General features: G+C 42.3%; 1 protein-coding gene across 1 annotated transcript in view; it reads right to left on the bottom strand.

Moving 5' to 3' along the window:
- The window catches only part of LOC308283737 (cytoplasmic phosphatidylinositol transfer protein 1-like), a 230,222-nt gene that overhangs the window by 135,045 nt on the left and 74,815 nt on the right, over positions 1-20,362 (bottom strand). The gene's annotated exons all lie outside the window — the stretch shown is intronic.

Raw genomic sequence — 20,362 nt, 5'->3', positions numbered from 1 at the left:
AAGTGACCCAATACAAGAGCCAGGTTCAAATCATTCATACATTGCTTTATTTCATACAAAATTAACTTATTCATATTTTAGAAACAATTGGACACTTCAAACTGCAAAACAATATAGGTTATACCATGTTGTGTGTTATAGTTATAACTATTCTATGCATTTCATGTGTTTGGGACTGCATTTTTTCGCCGGCCGGCGGCTGTGCCACGCGCACGGAACGCATGCACCGCGTGCCCGGAAGAGGTGTTCCTTATTTAAATTTCTGAAAGGTGGCAACCCTAGATGGGAGGCCAAATACATATAAATTTGGGGCTCCTTGAAAACATTTGAGCACCACTGATATAGCAACATGTGTTTTTCAGAAAACTGATGAAGGGCACGGTCACACCGAAGTTTAAGCTCATGCAACATGTTTGGTGTACAGAGAAAAAAAAGAGCAGACCAAGTACCGAGCCAAAGCTCAAGTTTACAAAGTATTTAAGGTCCAAGTGGTTAAATATCTGAAAACACACATTTAACATGAATCTATGGGGGACCCTGCTTCATCTCTCTCAGCTAAGGGGTCGTTGGCCTGAAAAACGTTGAAGACCCCTGACTTGTAGCCTTGCCAGCACATCACCTGTGAACAGCTGCATTGGCTTCCTGTCATCAAACATATAATTCTCCGAATCTCTGTCTGTCTGTCTGTCTGTCTGTTTGTCTGTCTGTCCGAACGACCGACTGTATCTCCTCAGTGGCTGGAGCGATCTGAATCCACATGACCATTAGCATTAGTCCGGCTGCCAGCTTAGCATTTATGCTAAGTTGGTATCATAGGTATGATATTTGGTATATAGTTTTTTTTATTGGCCTAAAATGTTGTCTATAGGCCTATATATACGTTCATGAAACCACCTGCTGACGACCTGTCAGCTTTGAGCAATTTCTTTTATAGGGGGTAAAAGTTTGGGCCCATCACTTATTATACACTATACTATAAAGTGTGATGGTCTGGCTCCAGGACCACCACAAAAAAGGGGAGACGACACGGAGGATAAATGTAAAGAAAGTGTGTATTTATTTACAAAATGGATTAATAATTAGAATAAAGCGAGAATTAAAGTTTCCAACTCATAATGGCAGGGAAACATGCTGCCAATCTTCAAACTAAACTTAACTAAAGCAACATAAATGAAAATGAACAGCTGCTCTTCTGAGGTCCAGCCGCTCCAACGGCCTGGAGAGGACTGAGAGGGAAAAAAGCTTTGTTAGGCAGGGCTTTTATAGTGAGGAGACACTGGCCAGGTGTTTCCTCTTCTCCTGATCAGCTCCAGCTCCGCCCTCCAACCAGCACTGCAGCAGTATTATTAAAGGCACACACCACATCACCCTATAAGGCCATAGGGGCCGTCACACTCCCCCCCTTCAAGACAGGGTCCCACAGGGAACCCTGGCCTAAATCGTGCCACCAATAAATAGATAAACATACTATAAATGTGCATAGAATTACCAAAACATTAACCCCACTGAAACTAACCCCCCCAGCTCAAATCTCCATTCAGCTTTTGCCCCACCCTCTCAGCAACTGGTACCTTGGAGCTTTTAAGAGAAAGGTTAAAGCATTATGCCAAAACAGATCATGAACACAGAGTTAATTTATGGGGCACCAAGTAAATCATGAGCATCCACATGGCACACTATGCTCTTTCCAATGATTTTTTCCATGTTTTTCCTTCCTGTGTGCATTACAAATGCAGACAGGATGAGAAGAACTCAGTGCAATGTGCGACTGTGACACAAGCACAAGATCTCTCAAAATTGATATTGCGTTTGCGTCTATCACGCTCTGAAAACGTAATATCACCATTTAGGCCGAACACATCATGCACAGGAACACGGCCACACAAATCAGACCTTTTAACCTTTGCAACTTCGGGCTGAGACCTTTCCAAACTAGGAAACAGAGCAGGCACTTTTACGGACTGACTCTGTTTTCCAGCTCTTTGGCAAGTAGGACAATTTTTTATGTACTCCGCCACGCTTTCATTTAACACAGGGCCAAAAGAACTTTTCCAAAACCCTATTGTACGTTCTACGCACACCCATATGCCCCGACTCATAGTGAGCAATGCGCAAAATGACCTCTTGGAATTTAGAAGGAATGACCACTTGGAAAACTGGGTCTCCAATGAACCCTTGGCCACATGGCCCACACTTGCGCAGCAGCACTCCATTCTCAATGAAGTAGCCCTGTGCAAGATTTTTCACCTCACTTTTGGGGAGAACGAGGTTGAACAGCTCTTTCAGTGTGGGATCGGCTTTCTGCTCCCGCACCAACTCAGACTGTGAAATGGACCTAGGAAGATTGCACAGATAGTCAGTTTCATCCTGGAACTTATCAACAGCTGTTTGAATAGGCTGAACCATTTGTGGATGAGCAAAGACCCTCTCCTCTGCTACATCATTTCCCAGCACTTTCGTCACCCCATTAACAGGTAGAGCCGGACGCACGCCCATTCGCACTTCACCTACAAAGAGATCAGAACAGAGCATGAACTTGTATACAGGACAATGAAAAACTGACATTTCCATGCCCAACACAGGAATGAACAAACCCGTATTGGTCGCTCCAGAAAATGGCAGAACAGAGGCAAGGATAAATGAATTAAACAAGCCTGTGTCTCGCAAAATAGTTACTGGCACCTTCTCCGGATTACCAATCAACGACACATGTCCCTTTGACACAAATGGCAAAAAGGCACTGGACACCTCCTCAGCACTAGGCTGACCCACCATGCCACCCGAAAGTGACACAGCAAACGCAGACGGACTTGGCCCACCTGAGGTGTTCTCATTACGTGCCTCAAGCACTGCACACTCCTTTTTCCAGTGTCCTGGTTGGTGACAATAATGACAGACATTATCAGGGTTCTGTACGCCTCCAGTACGGCCACTAGGTCCGCTCCCAGCCCCACTGGCCCTGCCAGGAACATACTTTCCCCCAACAACCTGTCCTGCCACTCTACCCCCAGATCCACCAGCATAACCCCGGTTGTCCGGAGCTACACTTTTGTGCGTCAATGCATAATCATCTGCAAGCGCCGCCGCTTCAGCAGCAGTCTGCGCCTTCTGCTCACATATGTATACGGCAATCTGCTCAGGGACTGAATTCTTGAATTGTTCCAGCACAATCAAGTCAACAAGGTCATCATAATTCTCCACCTCCAAAGCCACACACCAGCGATTGAAATGCATTGACAGATCGCGAGCAAACTCCAGATAGGACCTATTTCCTCGCTGCCAGGTTCTAAAACGCTGGCGGTAAGCCTCAGGCACCAACTCGTAGGCTTTGAGCACTGCCGCTTTGACCAACTTGTAGTCTGTACAGTCCTGTTTGGACAGTGAGGCAAACGCCTCCTGCGCACGACCAGTGAGAACACACTGCAACAGGACCGTGCGGTCCAAGTCACTCCAGTTCCGAGCATCTGCCACCCGCTCGAACAGAGTAAAAAACACATCCACTTCCTTTTCATTAAACCTGGGGACTAACCGCAAACCATTCAAGATGTTATTACTGTCCCCTGACTGCTCCTTCTTTGTGTCCCTTAATTTCCCATCTCTCACCAGACTGAGCCTTGCCGTCTCAATGTCTAGCCTTGCCATTTCTGCTCTGTGCCTCATCCTTTCCATCTCCAATTCCTTCTCCTTCAATTGAACCTGAACCTGCAACTTTAAGTTCTTTTTTCTCCTCCACCACCACCTCATCATCATCATCTACTGTCAGAGGCAAGGATAAATGAATTAAACAAGCCTGTGTCTCGCAAAATAGTTACTGGCACCTTCTCCGGATTACCAATCAACGACACATGTCCCTTTGACACAAATGGCAAAAAGGCACTGGACACCTCCTCAGCACTAGGCTGACCCACCATGCCACCCGAAAGTGACACAGCAAACGCAGACGGACTTGGCCCACCGGAGTCAACACCTGCTGCTCATACAAATTAGCTCTTATAATAGATCTCATGTTCTCTTTCCTTCTTTTACCACCAACCTCAATTTGGTAGTGAGCACCAATTCTAATGAGCTGGTCACTGGAGCAGGCATCCAACTTCTCCTCCGACGGAGCTGCCACAAACTCCTCCATCATGAACCCCAAACAAAAGAGAACAAAATGGACAATTAATCCAAAGCCACCCATGCAAAATAGTAGGGCCTTTAATTCACACAAAAAAGAGCCAAATGCAAAAAAGCCAAATGCAAAAAAGCCAAATGCAAACCAGTTATATTGAGCCTCCCCTTTAACTGCAAAAAAAACTTTAACTTCAGGAATTAACTAGTAACTAGTTACTAATAACTAGTCTTCAGGTTATAACTATCCCAGCTGGAAAACCAAAAATATAAGTGTCCCTCTCTTTTAAACCCCCCACGCTAACTCCACCTAACTGCCTGTTCTTGGGTAGCGGTGGGTATTGATGCACTGAAGGCCACCGCAAAGGCCTAGCTTATACCAGGAGCAGGAAGAGCAACCACTGGCTGGCGACCCACATCCACTCTCTGGCCGTGCCCCCGAGACGGAGTATGCACACGCCGGTGCACACTCGCAATCTGCCAGCCGCACCTTGCACCTAAAACCACCCCTGGCCTAAACGCTTATTTAAAACCCAGTAACCCCACGCACCTCACAGGGACACTTATAATTACAACTACATTTAACCAGCCAGGAAACGTTATTTTCTTTACTTTAGCGAGATTGGTGTGAATGTAATGCACAATCTATGTAAAGCGTAGATCGTCCATTTACAAAAAACCTAAAAGACTATAGAGTTGGCCCAACAAACTGATTTGCAAAAAATACGGGTGACTTACGTTTTTAAGTCAGGTGACCCCTTAACACACCTCTTAATGACCTCCGAACGCTCCCCAACAAGCCAGAACAGGGAATTCCCAACAGTGACAACACTTGGGAGATTCCCCAGTTCAACAGCTCCACCACCTTGCTACCACCAAGGGAAGGTGAGCCTCAGCTTGACCACGCCCCAAAACGCGAGCTACACTCAAACAGTTAAGCTCTATATCTTACCGAATGTTGACTTTAGACGAGCCCCCATTTGTGATGGTCTGGCTCCAGGACCACCACAAAAAAGGGGAGACGACACGGAGGATAAATGCAAAGAAAGTTTGTATTTATTTACAAAATGGATTAATAATTAGAATAAAGCGAGAATTAAAGTTTCCAACTCATAATGGCAGGGAAACATGCTGCCAATCTTCAAACTAAACTTAACTAAAGCAACATAAATGAAAATGAACAGCTGCTCTTCTGAGGTCCAGCCGCTCCAATGGCCTGGAGAGGACTGAGAGGGAAAAGAGCTTTGTTAGGCAGGGCTTTTATAGTGAGGAGACACTGGCCAGGTGTTTCCTCTTCTCCTGATCAGCTTCAGCTCCGCCCTCCAACCAGCACTGCAGCAGTATTATTAAAGGCACACACCACATCACCCTATAAGGCCATAGGGGCCGTCACAAAAGGGAAAAAAATACATGCTTTAAGTAGCATGTGAGGGGTCCAACTAGGGGTTTATAATTATGCTGAATCCATTGCAAGCATTTGTTTTGCATGAAAAACCTTCCTTGGGCTTAAAAAGCCCGCCACGAAATTGTGAAAAGTGATGACTCATCACTAAACCATATTTTTGTTTGTCTGCTTTTAGGCCAAGGAATGTTTTTCATGCTAAACCAATGCTTGCAATGGATTCAGAATAATTATAAACCCCTAGTTTGACCCCTCAGGCCCTCACATGCTACTTAAAGCAGATTTTTGGGGGCATTTCTTTCCTTTTATAGTATAGTGTATAGTAAATGAATGGGCCCCACACTTTTACCCCCATTAAATAAATTGCTCAATGCTGATAGGCGGTCAGCAGGTGGAATGATGACTATATGTATATAGACAATATTTTAGGCCAATAAAAAAAACTATATACCACATTCCAAACCCCACCTCAGCCCAGACAAAACTGTCAAAAGTGATGACTCATCACGAAATCATATTTTTGTGCGTCTGTTTTTAGGCCAAGGAAAGTTTTTCATGCCAAACCAATGCTTGCAATGGATTCAGAATAATTATAAACCCGTAGTTTGACATACTTAAAGCATGTATTATTTTTCCTTTATAGTATAGTAAGTGATGGGCCCAAACTTTTACCCCCTATAAAATAAATTGCTCAATGCTGACAGGCCGTCAGCAGGTGGTTTCATGAACGTATATATAGACAACATTTTAGGCCAATAAGAAAAACTATATACCAAATATCATACCTATGATACCAACTTAGCATAAATGCTAAGCTGGCAGCCGGACTACATATGAACAGACCTGACAAAATAACTGCGAAGCCTGTTTGTCACTTTCACAAATCTGTATATTAGCATCTTTATCGTGTATCTAGTCTGCATCTAGCATGAGGCATATCTAATTCTGAATCTAGCATGAGGCATATCTATTCTGCATCTAGCATGAGGCATAATCTAATTCTGAATCTAGCATGAGGCATATCTATTCTGCATATAGCATGAGGCATATCTAATTCTGAATCTAGCGTGAGGCATATCTATTCTGAATCTAGCATGAGGCATAATCTAATTCTGAATCTAGCATGAGGCATATCTATTCTGCATCTAGCATGAGGCATAATCTAATTCTGAATCTAGCATGAGGCATATCTATTCTGCATATAGCATGAGGCATATCTAATTCTGAATCTAGCGTGAGGCATATCTATTCTGAATCTAGCATGAGGCATAATCTAATTCTGAATCTAGCGTGAGGCATATCTATTCTGCATCTAGCATGAGGCATATCTATTCTGCATCTAGCATGAGGCAACATTTTTAACCAAAATCTTTTTCTGGGGGTCCCCGTAAAATATGCGGTACGCGGCCAAACAGTTTACACCTGAAGGTTCAGGTTCAGGTTTATTAGTCACATGCATATCCATACAGGTACAGACATACAATGAAATGCTTGTGCCAGGAGCACTCTCAGCCTTATTACACACAAAAACATCAACCCACAACAACAAGACAACAACAAGTCACCCAAGACAACCCAAAAACAACAAAAACCATACAGTGTAACAGTGTACAGTTTAAAAACTGCGTACAGTGCACATGACTACCTAGGTCTCGCTTTCATCTCTTCGTTAAGCAACCTGATTGCTTGAGCATAAAAACTATTACTGAGACGGATGGTGTGCGATGAGATGCTCTGGTAACGTTTTTTGGATGGGAAACACATATCGTTTTGGGGTTACTTGACATGACAAAGTTGGAACCACATGTTTTTCAGAAAACTGTTAGGATTTACTTTGTTGACTCAAGAATGCTGTGTCTGCTGGGAGGAATGTGTGTGTGTGCGTGTGCGTGTGCGTGTGTGTGTGTGTGTGTGTGTGTGTGTGTGTGTGCGCGCACACGCACGCGTGTGTGTGTGTGTGCGTGTGTGTGGGGGGGCCCTACAAAATGTGTGTGTGTGTGGTGGTGGTGGTGGGGGGGTCGCTATGGTGTCACCCGCAAGGCTATGGGACCATCCCCCTGGCTATGGGCGGGATTACTGCCCACAGGGGAGAACACTTTCACCTCACATGTTATATTTATATTAAACCAATCCCTCTACAGATTTACCAACACTGTCTGTCTCAATACAAATCTACAATTGCGTTACCAATTCCCCAAACACAGCCTGACAACACAGAAAAGCTACTTTCAATCCCTCATATATTGTACACACCCCATCACCTACACTCTTCACATAATTTGAAGCACATATCTTCAAACGGGTAAGGACTAGTGTTCCTAAATGTCTCAAATCATTGCCCTGTCTCCACACTCCACAGTATACCTCTCAGGCATTCTTTCACGGAACCTCCTCTCTAAGCAAACAGTGTGACAATTCAAACATCCATGACAAATTCACCAACACAGTCATGCACCTGTATAGTCATATAAAATTAACGTGGCAAAGATCACAGATTTTAAGACCCATGAATTTATAACCCTTGAGGAAACAGTGTGAGTAGGGATTCTAACAATAATTGAGTATCAAATAGGCCTAATTGCTATGGTATGAATTTGCATGCATGCACACGCGCACACACGCACGCACACATGCACACACGCACGCAGTTTTATTTGCATGAATTATTTCCTCTTAGCGTCCCAAAGAGATCAAATACCTTCCCCTTTTCCAAGTGTGAGTGAGTTAAAACAGTACTGTAGATACTGCAGCACTTCAACAAGACGATAGAATGTACTTTGAAATTATTCTCCTTTTCTCCGGAGTTGTTTGCACCTACGCAGAAAGTAAGCACATGATTTTTTACTATGGCTCATCTTAATCTTGTTTTGCAGGTGATCCAATATCCTCACTAGTAGATCATAGTTAATCAGAATTTCCATGTGATCAAAGCAATCTAGAAGGATAAAAAAAATAGCAGATCTACAAGCACTATTAAAAATAGCCTACAAAAATAAAATACTTAATAGTAGGGGTGTAACCATACATTTTATAGCGATTCGATAAATATCACGATTCATGGTTGACGATACGATACATGGACGATATTGGTTCATTCATGGCGATACGATACGATTCGATTCAATGATTTAAAATCGATATAGTAACTATTTAGCAAAGAAATTAAAACTGTGTGAAAGTTGTGGATAGTGCAGGTTTTTAAGGGAAACATGTATTATTATGGATATAAATAAGTAAACACAGTGATTATCTGCCAAATACATGGACATTGTATATTGACAAACCTGCACCTTGACATGAACCCAGAGATTACACACATTTATCGATAGACCAGTGTAGCTATGTCACACTCTGCACTGAGTGAGAATAGTGTTGACCGAAAAGGCACTTGATTCAACCTCAAAAATAGTTAAATGTTCAAAAATAGGAAGTCTGAGAGTTCTTTGTTCCAAAAAACAAGTGATTTATTCACCTTCAACAACAGTGTCTAATGGTGTTCAAAATTCAATAATACAGCACAAAACTATTTACAACAAAAACTGGCCAGATTGGCACCAGGTCTGCTCTGCTCTACAGCCCTACCTTGACTGCCTGAGCACAGGTGGCAGGTCCCCTTAAATGGGCTAAACCCCAGCCCCCAGACTGTACCATCTTGAATTGATAATTATTCCACAATTCACATAAGAACCAGTATAACCATGTCCAAAGACAATATAAATCATTGACACAAAGTATCACATTGCTCAAATAAGTACTTCACGTATCGCAAACAATACACACATCTTAGAGGCCCCAATTTCCCAATATACCCAAACCCAGAGTTGGTATGGTTCACCATTCAGGTTAATCAGGTCTAATTTAGCTCAGGTGTGGACGGTTAACAGGCTCCCTACCATGGAGTCTACTATCAATCAACAAATATCAATACACACATTGCCTGCAAATTAATAAAGTATAAAGTGCAACCCAGTATTGTGAAATAGTCAGTTAAAAATTATGGGGGAAAAACAGAAATACACTTAAGTTTGTTAAAAGTGTATCAGTGGCAGGGTGAACTGCCACAAGCTATATGGAAAGGAAAAGTAATTAAACCCTTTCTTTTAATTTTTTCTTCTTAACTCATCCAGTGCCTATCCCGAACAAGTTCGGCTTTTTGTCGGCAAAAAACATTTTTTTTTTTTTTTTTACTCACCCTGAGCTGCTTGGACCAACGTGGGTGGTCCTGGCTCGTCCAGCGCTTCCCAACGAGCCATTTTAGATGGTCCGACGATTTATTCCATTGAAAATGGTTTAAAATAAAGTTTAGACCCCCCCAATGTTCACCGAATGTTCACTGTCGGCGGCGCAACGTATTCCAGTGTGCCTATCCCGAACTAGTCCGGCTTTTTAAATAAAATTAATAAAATAATCCGAGGCCGCACCAAGCCTGGCTCTAAATTTAAAATCTAGGCCGCCGACCGAAAGCCCTTTCCACCGGCCTGTAATCGGGCAACGTGCCGCATCGCGCCGCCGAATCCAATAATAACTCACATCTTTGAAGCCCTGTTTCTCTGATCTGTGTTCTGTGTGAAGCGCGAAGGTTTTATTTACGTCTAAATCGCCGAAAATAGTGCTTCTAAATGCGTGATAGCTTATAGCTATCCTGTTGCTATTTTCATCCGGGTCTCTTGTGTCTCATGCACAAACGTGTACACGCACGTCACTGCCACGTGGGCGCCTGTATGTTACTACGGTTGTCAATGAGAGATTCCCTGGCCACTCAACAGACCTTGGGCGCCCCCAAGGGGCTGGCACTGGAAGCGTTAAAAATGCAAAATAAAATGCTCAAGTAGGTAGTAGCGATACAATCGATTCTTTGCACTGCCGATTCGATACGATACAAAATAAAACAATACAATTCAATTTGAGCTGTTTTCATTTCGATATACTTCGATTTTTTAAGTTGAAAACGATATTTCGATACAGTTACTATATCGTTACAACCCTACTTAACAGCATACTGTCACCAGGATACTTTCCTGGTTACAGTTTGCTGTTAAGTATTTGACCAAGTACTGACAAAGTATTTTGATTTTCTTTCAAAATACCTTTGTATGTATTTTCGCCCATCTCTGCCTACAATGCATGTAAGAATCGAAAATTAATTAAACTCTTCTTCCTTTTAGAGAGTCATGTGACTCAATACTACTTCGGGTGCTTTGAGTCTGGACAGGCCCTGCTCGCTGCGACGCTGGATGGTGATGAAATCTTCTACCTGGACTTTGAGAAAGAAACGGCAGTGTTGCCTACTAGGGTCCAATCATGGGAATCTCAGGTTCATATTCCCTTTAGGCCTAAATTTGAGGAAGCAAAACAATTCAAAGCTCAATGTCCATATGTAATGGACCTCTGGTTAGTGAAAGACAAACCCGAGGCCAAAGGTAAGAACAATATTGCAGTGATGTTAATAGGTTTTTAATGTAATGAGTCCCGGGACCCAAGGAGGGTCTTTCGGATGAGTCCCAGGGATATTTTATGGGTCCCACAAAAAATCAACGCGTCATGTCATTTTTGACAAAGTGCAGCATTTAACTTGAATTGGTTATTATATGGTTATGTTCATGTTACGTAGAAATGTGTCTGAAAGAAATGGACCACAATTCCAAATCTTACAATTTTAATACTTCCAAATAGTCATGTGACGGGTTGATTTTTTTTTATACCGAACCGGTAATATCGGATGTTGACCACTTGGGGGCGCAGATAGAAGCTTTTACAGAGTCTTCATAATCAACAGCCACCTGTTATTTTATATACATCGATAATATATAGATCTTCTCAGTGATGTCTCCTGTTTGTATGGGGGAAATGGTCTCTGCCGTGCTTGTGTTTGCTCTGCTGTACAGAGAACCAGTGGACTGGGTCAAAAACAGTGCATTGGGATTGCTTGTAGATCGGCTACTTTTGTTTTGAACGGTTGATCATAGAGGGACGTGCCGCCCCTCTATGGATGCGGGAGGGCAAGGCACAGGCGGCCGCGGTGGTCCGCTGCCCCGGCGGACCACCAAATGGACGGCGCCGCCACGAAAACACTATAATCAATCAAACAGTTAGGCAGCCTAGGCTACATACATACTATCTCGGATAGCATACATGCTAGGCTAGCTTGCTTCCTCCGTGTTGTAGTTGAGCCAATAAAGGTTATTTGACCATGTTCACCACGACGTTAATCGTCGCTATTGTTGTAAAGACGCAATGAAGACCTGTGTGGCTTCTAACATGTTGTCCAATATCCACCACATCTATAAACAATAGCGCGTGTATCCAGTTGTTATTGAATGAAGAGGATGAAGAGGACAGGGGGAGAGGAGGCGGGGTCGCTGTCTGAGCAATGAGCAGTGAGCACGTCACGTTTCCGCGCCGTGCTTTGCCATACACGTTCTGTGGGGGAACCCTTTGTGGTGTATCACCTAACACCCTGTGCCACTATGGTCAGAGAGCGGCCCGGTGCGACGCTAAAACTCAGGCACCCATTGAATTCTGTGACCATGCACGGACACAAAATGGCGTTCAAAACATACTGTCGTTAGTTCTATCGTCTGTTTTAAGACTTTCTACGTGGATTTCATTTGTGTTAACATAGCGTAAAGTAGCATGCCTTCACCCATGAACAATGGTGGCGTCTGTGGACTTTTTAAAATATATATTTTTTCGCGACGTGGTAAATTATTTTCACGTGGACTCCAATGGAGGCGATGCGTCCGTGGGACCCCAGAACACTGACGTGAATGCGTCTCTAGGCAACGTGAATGCGTCAGAGACGCGGGACGCGCACGTAATGACGTCACTGATATTGTTTTTGAACCAACAGGTCATCGTTATGGTCCATTGATGAAATATATATACTGTATACCGGTATATATATATATATATATATATATATATATATATATAAAGAAAACAATTGTTGAGTAAATTAATTTTACTCAACAATGATGGAAGTGCTGTCAAAAAGTCTATGAAGTCATATGAAATCTATGAAAAATTCTTCAACACAATTGTATTCAATATGTATGCTTATAGATCTCTTCCTCAGCGAAGGGGTCCTTAGCCTGAAAAACGTTGAAGACCCCTGCTTTAGATGTATTGCCTAATTTTTTATCTTGACTATAACCCTCAGAAGCCCCTGACACCATGATCTACTCCAAAGATGAGGTGATAACCGGGACGGAGAACACCCTCATCTGCTTTGTCAACCACTTCTACCCTCCTTCCATCAAAGTGAAGTGGACCAAGAACGACATAGTAGTTGCTGTGGAAGATCGTATTCTCTCGTATTTACCTAATCCTGATAGGAAGACCTACCGCCACATCTCCACCCTGACCTTCACCCCCCAGGAGGGAGACGTCTATGCCTGTACTGTGGAGCATGAAGCTCTGCAGGAGCCTCAGACCAGGTTTTGGGGTGAGAGAACCTTAAGTTCAATGTTTTACTGTCATGATTTACCCCCAAACTATCAAATGCAGGGATGTGCAGAGAATGTTAGAGAGTTAGGGGCTGACATTTCTAAAAGGGCCTTTTGGTAAAAAAAAAATATATATATATATATTGAAAATAGCAGACCTCCAAGCTCACAAGCGTTGTGAGCTTGGAGGTCGCTATATTTCGATGCTTGATTTCTACACAGAGAGGGCAATTCTTTCAACATAAGATGCTGTATTCAAGTTCAGGAGAGTTTGGAAAAGGCAATTCTCTTGAACGCTGCCTTCAGGTATGGCATGGAAAGAGGGCATTTGCATTACTTTCACCACAGTAGAAACTGCATTTGTGGTCTTTTTACAGACGGGTAAAAGAGCAGGGGCTCAATCCCCCTTTGATGACGATGTGCATGTGCCTGCAGCTTAAAAATAAAAAATAAAAAAAAATCTAAATATAATGTTGATGGGCATTCGGTTGGCATTCGGAAAGAAATACCGGTCCACCACTATGGAGTCTAGTTGTCCGAATACGGCGGTGCCTCCAGTTTGGATATCTTAAAGGACAACTTTGTTTTTTTTTACAACAAGGGTTCATATTTTAGATCGTAATTAGAGAAAAGAAAAGATTCGAATTTTTCATTTACTGCTTTCTATTGTTTTAGCGATTTTAGTATTTTGATTTCAGTGGGTGGGCATCTTGGGAATGGGCTTATTGGGCCCGATTCATCAAGCACGTTACGGCCAAATTACACCCATATTTAGATTTTACCGGCATTTAGGACAATTCCCAAGTTAGGGGTCGGATTCAGCAATGTTTTTTTGTCAGGGATTTTGAAGGTAAGACAGAATATTTCGTCACTTTATTTACACTACATGTACGTCCAGATTGATGAATCGGGCCCAATGTGTCTAAAAATACATATTTAGCCACTTGCACAAACATTTTAACACTCATTTCTTTTCTCTAATGACTATCTAAAATATGAACCCTTGTTGTAAAAAAGTTGTCCTTTAAGTTGTCCAATGTCACAATTGCTGTGATTGGCCAGCGGAACGCTTGATGAGATTAACTGATAAAGAGTACTGCCCACGTCACACTGTATGATTTTCAGATATTGTTCAATTAATTCTTAGATATTATTTATGGACGTGGTGCTAGTGTGTAAATAAGGTAAAAGGTGTGTTTCATTGATGTGTTGTTGTTCACAGATGCTGACATCAGTGAGAGCAGCTCTGCTCCAGCTGTCTTCTGTGGAGTTGGTCTGACTCTGGGTCTGCTGGGCATCACTACTGGAACATTCCTCTGTGTTAAAGCTAAACATTTGAACTGACATTTAATGCTACTTCATTATGCTCAGGACTTATCCTGTTTAGAGAGATACATATCTGTAAATGATTAAAAAAAAGAACATGTTAAATAGCTATCATTGTGTAAGAGGGAAAAGCTGGGTCTGCCTGAGAGCCAGGGGAGCAGTAGAGTGAGAAAGGGGGAGAGAGGAAGAGAAGAGAGAGAGGAAAAAAGGAAATAGTTTTGTTGTCATTGTTACACTGTTCTAGCCGGCTGCAGTCTGTACACACGTGTTTGATTGAACAGTAAAAAGTTTATTCCCGCAAGTTGTGCTTCATTCTTTATATAACACCCCAGTTGTTATAATTGCATCAAGGGTCTCCCTGTCTCTACCGCTCTTTAGGGTCTCCCCGTGTCTCCTAGGGTTGATACCCTCACAAAAACATGCACGTAATCCTGGTCTCAATAATGCCTCCCCCTGGCCAGCCGGGGCGCCTGATGGAGGGGAAAGGAACTGGTTGGAATAACGTGTTCCTTCCACGCGCTACGTCCAAACTAGGGAAATCTCCACTGTCAGGTGAAAAGAAGCAACTTGGACTACTCATGCATAGAAGGAAGCATGAGGTCAGTCCGTTGCCTCCCCAGGTTGGCAGAGGGAGAGCAGAGCCCAGGATTACATAGGCAATTGGCACTGGGTGAAAAAATGGGTTACAAAAATTGTGGGATAAAAATTATAAAAGAAAAAAGAGAATAGAAAACAGATTTTCAGGTCAGGATACCAATTTTATCCTGGCAGCAGAGAGAGAACAAATGGTACTTGATAAATAACTGAAATAATTGAAACAATTTTGCAAAAAGGCTTCTTGATTGGATGAAATTAGCATTTTCTCTTTACTGAAGAGCTGGAGAGCCAGATCCCTTACTGAAGAAACACTATCAGAGTTTCACTTATTGACCAAAAAACTAAATATCACTTACAACACTTTTAATATAGAAAACAGACGCACGTATCTTTGTTAATATTTACATGTTAATTGACATATTTTCTGCTTCTACATCAGTCGTGCTACACTGAGTCTGTGCTACAGTTCACCATTGAGGGGGATGGTACAGGGTGTCTTTTTAACCTTAATTACAAAACATTTAAATTGTTGTTTTATTAGTTTTCCGTTTAAATTTCATGTATTTAAATTTAACCCACACATTATTTAATTTAACATATGTTGCATATGTGTTGCATTGCAAATTCCTGGCTTTTTTTTTGTTGCAAAAACATGATAAATAAAGTATTCAAATGGTATTTTATTTATGTAATTCCTAAACTGAATCTTTACTACATGCAGGATGTTGACCAACAGTACTTTACTTTATGCACATTTCTTTAACTTTGAACTGGATTCTTGTATGCAGTGGTGTTTGACTTAAACAGTAAAACAAACAAACCATATATAACCAAACCTCATGTTATTCATTACCAGAGCAAAAAATTGATTAATATAACCTTTACAAATATTGTGATTTATTTAGCTGTAAAATCTTTGGAGTTGATTCTGTCCTTGCTTTAGTTGTAATAACTTTGCATCTCCTGTAAAATAAAATAAATCCTTTAAGTTCATGTTTGCCGTAGCTAGTACACCACAGACCTGAATACATTCTCGACTCGAGGAAACTGTAATAGGGAAAACACCCAAGTATCGATGATGTCACACTGCTGTCAAGTGCAACCCAGTTAATTAGAACGTTCCCGTGACAACAATGTGATGTTGTTGTGTGACTGAGAATGAGGAAAAACTAAATCTAACCCTGGCATAAACAATGAACAAAACATTATAATGTTGGCAGCAGCACAACAACCTGTAGCTTCCTCCTTTTTAAAACTTCCCTCCAGTGTACGAGAGAGGTTGATACGGCAGAGAAATACTGGTTGATGACAATGTACATTAAATACATGGGGCCCTGAATTGTTGGTCAGCACCAGATTTGGGTTCAGTTTAAACCTTATTAAGAATCACTAATCAATGTAGTTGCTTTACTTGGCATCCAACCTGTTCTACTTCTAATATGTTTCTGTTTTCTTCCTCATGCCTTCACTAATCATTCCTTCTCAAAGAACACTGTCTGTGACTTACTTATAAGTGCCAGCTTCCTTATCTTCCTTGTCTTCTCTGCTTATATAACACCAGATAAGCTATAATGGAGGTACAGGAAAACATAACAACAAAACATCGAGCCTACCAGTTCAGAAATAAATAGATACATGTAACTGAAATACACCGTACAGTACAATATACTCCAATTAGATGTTTTGTTTTTGTAACCATGTCATTATAATTTCCAGAAGGCTGTTGGCAAGAACACATCATATATTTTGACCCTTGAGTAGTGATGTGCGGAATGGGGATTGAACCGGGGGCTCCCACGCGCCAGACCAACGCACAAACCGTTGTGCCAATCAGGCTTAGGGCTGCTGTGGGCTGGTTCATCGCTGTGCTATGGGGGCTACACCTGCATGGCTGCTTCTCCTCACCGTCGGCGTGAGCGTCTGGGAAACCGGGGATTTCCCCGCTGGGCCGCTAGGGGGAGTCCGGCGAGCGGGCCGCTGCAGGTCACTGCAGTGTTTCAATTGAAACGGGCCTCGGCCGTCAATGCGAATGATCGTCGTCCATCAGAAACCCCCATTGGGGCCCCCTTTCTGTAACGTGCTAGTTCTGCCTATGTCCTGTTGCCAGGGGGGACTCCGACTGCCAGTAAATCTCAGTCCAAATAAATGACGCTCATATGTGAATGACACTCTATCGGAAGCCCCCCTCAATGGGCCCCCTCTATCACGCTGTGCCTGTGAGCTGTGACACTGCACACCGATTGGCTTCACTTTGTAATACGAGCTAGGCGCGCGGTTTAGTTGTTGGATCAGATGGACTATCAAAACAAGTTGTTATTAGTTAGAATACATCACAGAGCCTTTCAAACGAGAGAGCATTTGTGAGTAAAGTTGGCAAGTTGTTCAACCACTAATTAACAAGAATGCACGCTCATTTTAAGATGGCAACAACAAACATGGACGCAACACTGGTCTGTCGCATCCTATGGTCGCATCCAGTCAGATGAAACATGTCATGTGGACAGCTGCACACGTTAAAACGTTACCTTGGAATGGAATATATCTGAGGGGGATGGTGTTTTTTACTGGTGTTTCAGTCCGAGTGTGGGGAAAGGGTGCGTTCGGAAATGCGCACCGGACTGCGCGGGCGTTTATCGTGGGCTTGCCCAGGCCTTACGGCCTGGGCATAAATATAACGATTGCATTCACCACGGCTTCGTAACTCGCGCGGCGCTCCGCCGGCCGCGCGGCCCTGGCCCGCTCTTCGCGGCCACTCGCGGGGGCGAAGAGCAGGACCAAGGTCCGCTGGCCTTCGCGCCACTTGCAATGTCGTGGACAATAAAACGAGCGCACCCTTTCATACACTCTGACTGAATCACCAGTAAAAAACACTCTCTCATATCTGAGGAGCAATTATGTCAACTTCCCCAAAAGGCTGTCCTGTCTTATTAAACCAGACGCTGGGACAGCATCCACTGCTTGTATTGTATCCACAATATAACTTGTGAGTATCCTAATTTATTACCTTAACATGTCACGCCAATGCGCAAATGGTAATGTGGGTAGCCTACAGTAATTAATGTACAGTATTTGTGCAAGTTGGCCCTACATTTGTGGATAGCCTATGCATTATGTTCAAACAGTTCAATCCAAAACATAATGCTTATAGTCCAGTAATTTTAGGCCAAAATTAGGCTAAACCTAAAACAAATTGCAATAGTAGCAAACTCAACTGATTCTGTATCCTCATTATATCCTTAGTGAGAGAAAAAAAGTCCCAAGGAATCCCATCAGGGCAAAGTTTTGAAAACGACCTACCTACCTTCACTTACTATACACTATAATATAAAGGAAAAAATTACTCCCAAAAAAATCTGCTTTAAGTGGGATGTGAGGGATCAAACTAGGGGTTTTTAATTATTCGGAATCCATTGCAAGCATTTGTTTTGCACGAAAAACATTCATTGGGCAAGAAATGGCCACTCAAAATGATGGTTTAGTGATGAGTCATCAATTTTCACAGTCTTTTGGGGTCCGTTTTTAGTGTGGCGTTGGAACCGTTCATTTTGAGGAGGGGGTGCTCAAGTGAAAAATTGACAATTAATTAATAAATAATGCTCAATTTTGACAATTAATTAATAAATAATGCTCAAAATTTTTTAAGCTTGCGCGCTACGCGCGCTCGCATAGGGCCGGTCTGATGCAAATCCCAGGGCTGAAAATTCCTCCCACACCGAGCCTGCTTCTCCTGCTATACAAATTGCTTTTTGTCAGGTCCAAGTTTGTAGTCAGCGAGAGAGATGCCCCTCATTTGAAATATTCAACATTTTCACATGTTTGGTGTAGGAGGTTTACAAAGAATGGTGCCAAGACCTTTTGGTTTAATGCGTGGTTCAGACAAAATACAGACAAACTAAAATTCCATGCTGTTAAAGTACACATTTCAGTACCAGTCAGTTTTGTCCTTTATGATCTCAATTTAATAATACAAAACAGTAACATAATTTGTCATATATCATAGATGGATCAGATCCTATATTACAGACTGATTTTAAGGGAGCAAAACAAAAGCATTATAATCATCATGTCTTGTATAAAAGAGACTAAATCACACACAAGGGCAACATAATGGCCCGGGGGCCAGACCCAGCTCTTTGACATATGTTGTCTTATGCTTTAAATCATCTTATTAGTTTTTTTTTTTTTGACTTATAATTTTAAAATTGTAAAAATTGTGATCTAAATAGTGAGCTTGTAGATCGGACATTTTAGCTATTTAACATGTCCTTATTATTATTTATTTTAAGCATATAACCCTACCCTACTACCCTACTAAGCCAACCCTGCAGAAGTCTCTAGACGGGTGCTACACTAGAATGTTGCGTGCAGTACTCAACATCAACAGGAGTGCACATGTTACAAACGAGAGCCTGTATGAGGGAATACCAAAGGTAAGCGAGAAAATTGCCACCAGAAGAATGAGACTAGCAGGACACTGCCAAAGACACCAGGAGCTTCCAGCCAGCAAATTGGTACTGTGGGAGCCAACACACGGGCACCGGCCGCGAGGACGTCCCACAAAAACATACGTGGACATACTCAAGGAAGACGTAGGGACACAGAACACCAATGAGCTGGCCAGATGTATGGAGAACCGAGATGACTGGAAACAACGATGGAGGGCTCGTCTGAGGACGACCTAGATAGATAGAAGCCTTAAGATTATGCTTCATCAAAGTCAGTATATGGCCCCCTGGAAATAAATGCTGCCCACCCCTGGACTAAATAATACACAAGTCTAAAGGCACTGCACTAAACTCTATAAATGACATAAATAAGGCTTCTAGCCGCCATTGTGATCAAGGCTAGTTCCTCCCAGCAGCATCTTCGGGCTGCAACTCCCAACTACAGAGCCCTGGGTAGGCTACCTGGCCTGGTGAAGATATGCACTCCGTGCAACTTTTAAGATTAGATCACAATCTTTTTGTTTATCTGCCTTTTTCCTGACTTCACTGATTGCAGCCTGTACCATAGTTCTTTAATTTAACTTATTTTAATAAAACTCACAGATGTACCGTGTAACAAGACGTCACATACTGTAATAAGAGTTTTACTTTCTAAAGAGCTCTAAAGAAGCAGAACACTTTTTTTTTACCTACGGCTTGCACATCTTTCTAAGACAAGACAGTAAACAACAGTTTTTACAGTATGAAATAGAACATAGCGTATCAGTGCTCAAAAATGATCTAAAACTCTGGCAACATAAATATTACAGCAGTAAATTATGATTGTTCAGAGCAGTGGTTATCAACCTGTGGGTCGGGACCCCAAAATATTTTGGTGGCCCCCAGTTGATCAACTTAATGTGCAACATTGTTTTCTCACTGAAAAGTAAACAAACCAACGTAAAGTTTAAGTGTATAGAGGGTATCTGCACATTTCTAACTTGACAATTGAAAGACTTTTTAATACCTCTAAAATGACAAAATATGTCAAATATTAG

Source organism: Nannobrachium achirus (assembly GCF_963921795.1).
Source record: "Nannobrachium achirus genome assembly, chromosome: 4".
NCBI lineage: Eukaryota > Metazoa > Chordata > Actinopteri > Myctophiformes > Myctophidae > Nannobrachium > Nannobrachium achirus.
This window is presented reverse-complemented; position numbering and strand designations above follow the sequence as displayed.